Source organism: Choloepus didactylus, chromosome 6 (genome assembly GCF_015220235.1).
Source record: "Choloepus didactylus isolate mChoDid1 chromosome 6, mChoDid1.pri, whole genome shotgun sequence".
Classification (NCBI taxonomy): domain Eukaryota; kingdom Metazoa; phylum Chordata; class Mammalia; order Pilosa; family Megalonychidae; genus Choloepus; species Choloepus didactylus.
Window position 1 is genome coordinate 15,479,505 of NC_051312.1, and position 7,782 is coordinate 15,487,286.

The window sequence follows — 7,782 nt, forward strand, 5'->3', positions numbered from 1 at the left end:
CAGTTTCTAAATGATGGATAATTGTTGGTGAATACTATTATATTTAGATTCACGAATCTCCAGGATTATGCACTGATGTATCAGAGAAGGAGCCAAAAAATGTCTATGATCATCAGAAACCTCAAGGGAAAGCAAAGATCTGGGGTTCCTTCTTGTGAGAAGGAAGGTGTTCTAAAATGGTGATGGTTGCACATACCCATGAATATATTAAAAGCTATAAAATTGTACATTCGAAATACGTAAATGTATGGATGCGTATTATATCTTAATAAAGCTGCTTAAAAATTACAATGCCCTCTGCGCCGGGGAGGAGGAGCAGGTCCTCACCCGCCGCTGCCCGGCGTCTGTACCCGGCAGTCGCATCCCGGTGTCGCCTCGTCCCTGCAGCCCGTCCGCGGTGCCAGGAGCGCGCGGCTCTCGCTCTTGCGCGCGCTCCGCCACCCGCTGCAGCCCCTGCACCGCCCCCCAGTGTCCCGCAAGGCCCGGAGTGGAGCCAGGCTGTGCAGGGGAAGAATCAATCCGGCGCCGGCACCTGCGGCACAGGCAGCCAAGTGCCCCCAGCGAGGGACTCGGTGGTCAGGGAAATCATTCAGAATTCAAAAGACGTTCTGAGTTTATTGCAAAGAAAAAAGAAAATGAAAAACAAACCTGCCTTTAAGCCGGTTCTTGCTGTTATTCAGGCCGGTGATGATGACAATGCAGGAAATACACCACATTTGGCTGAGGAGGCTGGTATAAACATCACTCACATTTGCATTCCTCCAGATAGCAGCGAAGATGAGATTATAGATGAAATCGTGAGGATTAATGAAGACCCCAGAGTATGTGGCCTGGCTTTTCAGATCTCCCAGAACTGGTTCAGGAACAGAGTTCTCAGTGCCTTGAAACCAGAGGAAGAGGAGGATGGTGTGACAGGTATACCCTGGGAAGCTGGTCTGTGGGGATGCCCATGCGAGTTTTGTCTCACCTGTTGCCAGACCTGTAATTGAACTTCTTGAAAAAGCGGGCGTAAACTTAACTGGAAAGAAGGTCTTGGCGGTAGAGGTGCCTAGGTCTTTGGAAGTTGTGCTTCAATGTCTGTTCCAAAGAAAGGGTCCATGACCATGAGCTGTCAGTGGAAAACACCTCAGCTTCGGAGCAAGCGTCCTGAAGCTGGCATTGTGGAATTAGGCTCGCCCAGGCCAGAAGAGATTTCCCTTACATGGATACAGCCAGGAAGTACTATTCTCAATCATTCCTATGACTTTCTATCAGGGAAGCTTGAGTGTGGTCCTCCCAGGGTACATGTCGGTGGTCTCATTGTAGAAAACACTGTGAGCCACCTTGCTGCAGCCCTGTGGATTCAGAACATGGTCAGCAGTCGGAGGAGATGGCTTCACGAGCAGCAGCGCACACAGTGGAGACTTGGAGACTTCACTGCCTGAAACTTCAGCATCTCTCCTCAGTACCCAGAAACCTTGAGATTTCCTGAGGACAGACTCCAAAAGCTGTGGATGCCCTTGCTTGCCAAGGAGGTAGGATTACTTGCAGATGAAATTGCAATCTATGGCAGAAGCAAAGCCAAAGTACATTTGTCTCTGTTAGAAAGGTTAAAGGATCAAGCAGATGGAAAATACCTCTAGTTACTGGGATCACGCCCACACTTCTTGGTGAAGAGCAGTTATGCTTTGTCTGGACCAGGCCCCAACAGGAGGATTTTGCATGAAAACAGGCAAACAGATAAGGCTCTGGACATTTGGCTGGTTCCACTAGTGAATGGTGCCCAGGAATTTTCAGAAATTCAGTTTGCTCAACTGAAAAAAAACTGGGAATAAAGAAAACTGACTCAAGCACACTCAGAGAAGAAGCGATGAGCCAATTCACCTGTCTCAGCATTGATCCCTCCACTATCACGTGGCAGAGAGTCCTGGATATAAAAATCAATTTCTACAGAAAATAACCATCGGGCAGGCAAGAACAGAGAAGGGGATTTCCTTCCAGGAACAGTTTGACTTTGCCATGGCAGTGTTGGCGCTGACCACAGCTTCACAGACATGAAGGAACTGCCTAGGAGAATGGTAGTGACCAGTGACAATGACAGGCAGCCCATGACTGCCAGTGATTTGGGAGCAACAGTTACTTTGATGGTTTTGATAAACGATGCAATAAAACCAAATCTGATGCATACACTAGAAGGCTCACTTGTGTTTGTGCATGCCAGACCCTTTGCCAACATTGCTCATGGAAACTCTTCATTGTTGGCTTATAAAGATGCTCTGAAATTGGTTGGTCAAGAAAGATTCATGGGGACTGAGGCTGGCTTTGGCACTGACATTGGGATGGAGAAATTCTTCAACATAAAGTGCCGAGCTTCTGGCTTGGTGCCCATTGTGGTTGTGCTGGTGGCAACAGTGCAAGCTCTGTAGATGAATGGAAGTGAGCCAAAAGTTACCACCGGTGTCCCTCTTAAGAGGGAATATATAGAAGAGAACATCCAGCTGGTAGCAGACAGCTGCTATAACCTACAGAAGCAAATTTGGACTGGGGGTTCCCATGGTAGTGGCTATGAATGTCTTCAGGACCGACACCCATTCCCTGCTACCACTAGTCAGTGGGTGGAAAAGGGTCTGTGAACTTGGCCTGGGCTGTGAGAGAAGATGCAAATGAAAGAACCCTTTCCAATTCCTGTATGATGTACAGCTTCCAATTGTGGAAAAGATAAGAACCATTGCCCAGTCTGACTATGGAGCCAAAGATATAGAACTCTCTGCTAAGGCACAATCCAAAATTGATTGTTACTCTCAACAAGGTTTTGGAAATTTGTTCATCTGCATGGAAACCTGTCTCATGAACCTGACAAAAAAGATGTGCCATGGGGCTTCATTTTCCCAATCAGTGATGTCTGGGGCAGCAGAGGTGATGGGTTCCTTTACCCTTTGGTTGGAACAGAGAGCACCATGCCAGGAGAGCTGACCCGAACCAGACCCTGCTTTTATGACACAGACTTTGACATGGAAACAGAGCAAGTTAAAGATTTGCTCTGATTGAACAGAACTTCCAGATGACCCCATTCAGACTCCTGAGACTCTTCAAACTACTCCTTGTCTTTTTGCTGTAGTTGGAGAGGAAAGTGAATTTTAAATATGCCTGTTGTTATGTAATCCTGGAGAAATGGAGATAAAGGCCAAAGATTTACTTTTCAATCAAAAGGAATTCTGTTTGTAACAGAATACAATGTTCAACAAAAGGACCTACACCAAGTTTGAAAGAAACTGATTTATTTTCTGTTTCTGCAAAGTTTACATTACGTGCCACTGCTTACACTTTTGGAGGTGTGCTTTATGGAGACTGAGGGATAAAAGAGTGTGAACTAAAAGGTAACATTTTTCACCATGGACTTTTATATTTTGTCTTTGAACTGAAAATAAACACGTATCTAGAAAACCAAAAAAAAAAAAAACCCAGAAAATTACAATGACAATATCAATGGATTATAGATAACAATACTTTTCCATTTTTCTGATTATTCAAAAAGTGAAATATAGCTATTATATATAATTAAGACAATATTGACATATATGAAATAATTAATTTTTATTTTATGAATAACTTTTACACACTAAGGAAACTTGGTATGTAGTAATTGATATTGCAAATGCCTTATCAGCATCTTTCTCCACATGGGTGATCAGGATCAATTGTTCTTTATGTAGAATGGATTGCAATTTCACCTTTAATGTCCTTCACATGGTTACCAATTCTCTGGCTGTCTGGCATGAATGGTATGCTGGTTTCAATCTATCATGTCCCCACAAAAGCAATGTTCTTTTAATCCAATCTTGTGTGTGCAGACTTATTATGGGTGGAATCTTTTGATTAGGTTGTTTCCGTGGAGATGTGACCCACCCAACTGTGGGTGAGACCATTTGGTTAGATTATTTCCATGGAGGTATGCCCACTCTAGGTGGGTCTTGATTAGTTTCCTGGAGTACCTAAGAGAGCTCAGACCTGACACAGAATCAGATGCTTGGAAATACAGACAGAAAGACATTTGGAGATGCTTAGCTAAGAGATGAAGCCCAGAGTTTTCCTCAGAGAAGCTAAAAGAGGACCCCCAGACCTAGAGAGAAACACCCTAGGAGAACAAAAGATGCACAGGAGCTGCGAGAGAGAAGTTAAGAGAGACAGAAGCCCAGAGACATTTTGGAGAAAGCCAATTTGAAACCAGAATCCTGGAGCAAAGGACCAGCAGACACCAGCAACATGCCTTTCCGGCTGACAGAGCTGTTCTGGCCGCCATCGGCTCTTCTTCAGTGAGGGTATCCTCTTGTTGATGGCTTAGTTTGGACACTTTTATGGCCACAGAACTACACATTTGTAACTTAATAAATGCCCTTTATAAAAGCCAATCAATTTCTGGTATTTTTCATAATGGCAGCTTTAGCAATCTGAAACAAATGGGTAGACCATGATCTGGAAATTTGCATTCCTGGAGAGAGGACTATCCTTCCACTCTGTTGATGACACCTTCTTGAAAGCCCAGACAAGACCACCATCCAAAAAGGACTAGAAGCCCTGTTTACCCACAGGCAGCAATATGGCTGGGCCATTAACACAAGCAAGGGACAAGGACTTAAGTGAAATCCCTGGACACAATCTGGGAAGGAACACAAGGTCTCATTCCAGAGATGATTGCCAAGTTTTGCCCTCTCTGCACTGACAAATAAAAAGGCCAGTAAATAATGGACCTGTTTGGCTACTGCCACTCTCACATACCCCATGTGAGAATCTTGATGCTACCCATCTACTGGGTCACCAGAAAGGCCCCTATATTTCAGTGGGGCCCTGACTAACAGCACACTCTGGTGGTGCTCCAATGGGTCCCACAGATCCACATTTGCCATTTGAGTTATAGGTCTCAGCAATCTCTCATTTCACCAATTGGAGCCTATGGCAGAAAGATACCACTGTAGGTCAGAGACACCCATTGGGCTTTTGGACCCCTAGCTTCCAGGATCATCTAAAAGGTACACCCTTCAAAAGTCAATTATTGACCCACTATTGGGCCTTAGTGAATAGTCAGCACATGACCCATGGCTTTAAGAAGTCTTATAACCAAAAGACCCAACTGTGTCAGGAGTCTGAACAAAGGCCTTAACTCACTGGGTGAGTGGCTCAGGTATCCTCTTTAATGAAGTGGACAAAATCCAGAACAAGCAGATGTGCTACCCATTGTCTCTTGGATCCATGGGTGTATGGCCCACTGGAATTCAGACGCCATCCTTAACAGTGCCTACATGCACTACTGCCACTGTCCTCCAAAAATGCCAAAACAACATGGAAAAGCTGTCTGCCTGCCAGACTCTAGTCAAGTTTAAAAATACTACCCAGGGACAGATCCCTCAAGCCAACCAGCCAGGGCATTCTTGACAGACAAATCACATTAGTCCTCTCTTCCTTCCAGAGTGTTCCACTGGATCCTGACTGTAGTTGACACTTGCCTCAGGTTTGACGTAGACATCCTGGGGCATTCCACTGACTTGTGCCACCCCATAATGCCCTACAATACCACATTTGTTTCCTGTTTGAGTTCCCTGAGCACAGTGCATCTGATAACAGCCCTGGATACATATCAACAGGACCAATCATGGAGCACATGATAGAGTATCCATGCTATACCACCCCTAAGACAAAAGGATGGTTGAGTGTTTAATGGACAATTACAGGTCAGGCTTAAGTAGCTATTGAGAAGAGATAAGATAACCCCAGATTAGCAGTCTGGAGTTTCAATGCAGCCATTCCCTGAAATGGTACTTCTCATTTACACCATGTTTGACCAGGTTGTCCACCCCCTTCCTTCAATTGTACATCCCTCTTTTACAATACTGACACCTCAGTCTCTGCGGGAGGCCACGCAAGAAACTTCCATCCCCTTCAACCCTTCCCAAAGACATAAATCAATGGTATATTGGGATGAATATTAAACAGCAAGAGGTGGGAGATACTAACCTCCCTCTCCATTTAACCCCCAGTTGCATAACATGTGTTTTTGCTTATGAGGGTCTCAATAATAATAACCATCAATTTGTGATCTCTAGTTGAAGATTTTCCTTAAGGTGGTGCTGCCATGTTGCCTCAGATAACCCCATAATAATATATAAAATAGAAATGTTTCAAAATCCACAAGGGATTCTTGCCAAGATATTTGGGTTCACCATTGGGGGATTGGATCAAGGGGTTATCCTTGCCCACAGTAGAGGAAAGCCTACCCACGTTGCAGTCAGTGGGAAGGATTCTCCTGACTGACAGGATGTGAGCAACTTCAGACATGAAAGCACATGTACAGGGGAGGGAGGAAGAGGGTATCTAACTTCTCCTCTCACTCCCGTGTAGTTCATGTGACTCCAGCCTCATGGAATTCACTGATATGCCTCTCCCAGGTAGTTAGTTGCCACCCCCCTGAATCTGATGAACTATTGGATTCATCATCCACCCTGAATTCTACAGATAATTCAACATCCCATTGTGTGCCACTGAATACCACAAATGGACATTTCTCTAACCACGGTCCTTTCTGGTTCCTCAAGGGCCCTATCCTTATTATTCTAGACATGATGCACTGCCACAAGTAGACTCTAATACTGCAGGAGCAACACACCTCCCTAAATGTCAAGTCATTCATGGGGGCACAGAGACATCTGGAGGACAGGATGCGGGATCTACCACCAGGGCTATTTTGACCATGAGACTGGCAGTCTTCTGCCCTACACTTGTCCTGTCATATGTAGCGTCTTCAATTCCATTCAAGGACTCTGCCCTGGAAGGGCCTTCTAGCTGGTGAGTCCTGTGGGAGTCAATGATTCTTACATTCCCAGCACTATGTGTGCCCCCTTGGCTGGCTTTTTCTTTTGTGGAAACCAGGCCTTCACCTGTATTCCACCAACCAATGTAACATGCACACGTGGGGCATTGGTGAGAGACACAAATATTCAAAATGGCCCTCTCGCAATATGCAAAGTAAACCAGGGATTCCAAAACCAGGCAGTTCTGGTTACTAGGGAGGGAGAGTCACCAAGGGATGGTACTGTCTGCTCATGTCACTCCAGACAGTTATTCCTACTGTCAGAGTCAACTGATCAGAAAAGATTGTGCACACCGTGTCCTTCACCTCCAATGATGTTATTAATGACATGGACTCAGTTGTGGAAGAAAAACAGCCCAGCCTCAACTCCTTGGCCTGAGTGGTGTTAGATAACTACATAGCCCTCAAATTCCTGCTGGCCAGCCAGGAGGGGTCTGTGTATTTCCCAAAACCTCATGTTGCATTTGGCCTGATGAAACTTGCAAAGTACAGCAGTCCATTACAAGGCTGAGAAAGACCTCCTGGCTCTCTAGAATAGACCCTGATGCACTATAGGACATCTTATCCTGATTTGGTAATGTCTGCGGCTTGTGGATATGTTCATTCCTTCAGACAGTCCTGATCATTCTCCTTGGGGTAAGTTTGACCATGATCCTGGTCAGGTGTTGCCTCAGACTAATTTTACTGGTTATGGTTACAGTCCCTCAACGTCTGATTCATTCAAGTCCATGATGTCTGTGCTTCTCGCTCGGGCCCGGAAGGATGAAGGGGTGGAGTGGAGGAGTCCAGCTCCAGACCAAAATCCTATGGATGATCTTTGAGGCCCATCATATGCAATTAGAAGGCTTTGCCTGGCAGGCCTCCTGGGGGGAAGTTGCCTCCACAACAGACCTGGTACACAGTGGGTACACTGAAGTTTCTAGAGGGGCTCATCTCCTTGC

General features: G+C 45.4%; 1 pseudogene; it reads left to right on the forward strand.

Annotated features, from left to right (window-relative positions):
• Nucleotides 1-290: 290 nt before the first annotated feature.
• On the forward strand, nucleotides 291-3,023 carry LOC119536597 (annotated as a pseudogene).
• The last annotated feature ends 4,759 nt before the right edge of the window (nucleotides 3,024-7,782 follow it).